Consider the following 2,373-nt stretch of genomic DNA (forward strand, 5'->3'; position numbering starts at 1 on the left):
CAGGCAAAATCATTCATGTGCGGTATCGTTGTACTCAGGAGATGTTGCTAAACACATATTGGGGTGTTTTTTGATAGTGACATATACCAGAACCTGTTTATTCATACCTAAAGTAAAATGTGTGTGAAAAAACAAATGCAAAAAAATTACTACCATAAAGTTTGACAAAGGCTGATGGTAGAATAAGTGCTTGGAAAGGGTTAAAATACCAGCATTTGGAATACCCTGGGCTGTCTAGTTTTCAAAAATATATGATTTGATGGGGGTAAATTGCATTGGCCGGCTTCAAAGATACCCGAAATGGCACATTGGGGGAAAAATTACCAGATTTGGAAAAAATGGCTTTGAAATAGCAAAACGCTACCTGTACTTATTGCCCCATAATGTGTAGAAAAAAGCAAAAAAACATAAAAACATTGGGTATTTCTAAACTCAGGACAAATAGTAGAATCTATTTAGCAGGTTTTTTTATTACCTTTTATAGATGAGTAAAAGATTTTTCAACTAAAAGTTAGAAACAGTTATTTTTTTCTAAATTTTTCACCATATTTTATACTTTTTTTAATAGTAAATAATATGATACAATCAAAACAATGTCATCTAAAGAAAGCGCTTCTTGTCCTGAAAAAGACAATATCTAATGTGTGTGGGTTCAGTAAACGGGAAAGAAGAAAATTACAGCTAAACAAGAGCAGCGCAGAAATGTTAAAACGGCCATTGTCACGAAGGGTACAAAAAGTAAAATCAGCCTTTGTCACGAAGGGGTTAAAGACATTCCAATAATGTATGTTATTGAATGAACCAGATAACAGACAAGGCATGCAGGCAGTAGGCTTTTACATATACATATATAAATTACAAGAACTCATTTGTTAAGTGTTAGTCATTTTGTTTACACTGTGTTGATATAATCATGGTTCCTTAATATTCTTTCAACAGCCCTAACTAACCACTATGATGTACTGCCAACATAAAGGCACACCAGCTGTTATCACAGAACCCGTGTTGAAGAACACAGTGTTCACTGTGTCCGTTAATGGTGCTATATGACACTAAAACTGAAATTGCTAATTATTACAAATACGCCAGGAAAATATAAGATACTTCTGTCCCTGCACTGCTGTTTCTGAGGTTAGAAGCAGCAGGATAACTACATTAGCAGTTTTTGTTTTTAACTACTGTTACCATGCAGTCTGTAGATGAGTATCTGAGTAACTGATTCCCTTTACATGAAAGAAAGACTGATGCGATCATCCAAAGAGGCAGACATTTGCCTACTTTCAGCCGCCATTTGCACTTTAATGCATATGACAGCTGAGAGGTCCCTTTAAATTCAGTGTCCCTTTTGCAAATGCCTATTTGGGATTCTACCGAATACAACCCTTTGACATTTGCCCCCTTTTCCCCACCCCAACTATTTTCTGTAATATACTTTCTGCCAGCTAGCTCTAGAGCAGGGGTCTAATTAGTGCACATTCACAGAAAGTTTTCTCACTGATCTCAATGGGCGTGCTTTCTCACCGCTGATTGGCTGCATCTGCATTTCTACCTCAGGTAAGTACTTTTTTTCTTGTTTTAAAGAATACATATTAACCCCTTCACACCCCTGTAGTGTTAATTTGGACATCTTTGAAGCCGGACAATTCAATTTATCCATCAAAAAAGATTTTTGAAAACCAGGACACCCCAAGGTATTTAAAATGCTCGTATTGTAACCCTTTACATGCACTAATTTTACTAACAGCCTTCGTCAAACTTTGCGGTAGTAATTTTTCCCTACACACATTGCAATTCAGGCATAAATTTACAGCTCCTGGTAACTGTCACTGCCAAACACCAATATGTGTTTAGGACTAGCTTGTAAATATATAATTTTTTTGTTGGAACTGGATAGTCCCCTTGATGGTGACAACACTGGAGAATTATTTTTACATGCTACCAATTTTTTTTTTTTACTTGCATGGTCGAATGCAATACCTCTATTCAACCTGCAGGGGGAGAGTTCTCGAGAGACACTGTCACGGGGTGTCCTAAGGTGGTTTTTTTTTTTATCACTTGAAATTTATTGAATTTTGCAAAATAAAGAGAAAATATACAGAAACCAGAAAATAAAACATATAATGGACAAGTCACTTCGGTTTTCATTTTTTTATGTATCGCTTTCTAACTTCTTTTAAAGCAGGCCCCAGGAAATTGCGCATGTTGATGCTTCGGGGATCGATCAGACGGGGCCCCTGCTGCAGTTTTCTGTGTTTCTGAAGACCCCAACATCATCGCTTTCTAAACCTATTTAACTGCATGATGTGGCAATTGTCGTTAACGGTATGCATTTCTTTTTTTTTTTTCAAAATCAAGGTTTATTGAGTTTTTGTA

This window comes from Sceloporus occidentalis, unplaced genomic scaffold, assembly GCF_023333645.1.
Source record: "Sceloporus occidentalis isolate IW3139 unplaced genomic scaffold, rSceOcc1.0.p SCAF_33, whole genome shotgun sequence".
Classification (NCBI taxonomy): domain Eukaryota; kingdom Metazoa; phylum Chordata; class Lepidosauria; order Squamata; family Phrynosomatidae; genus Sceloporus; species Sceloporus occidentalis.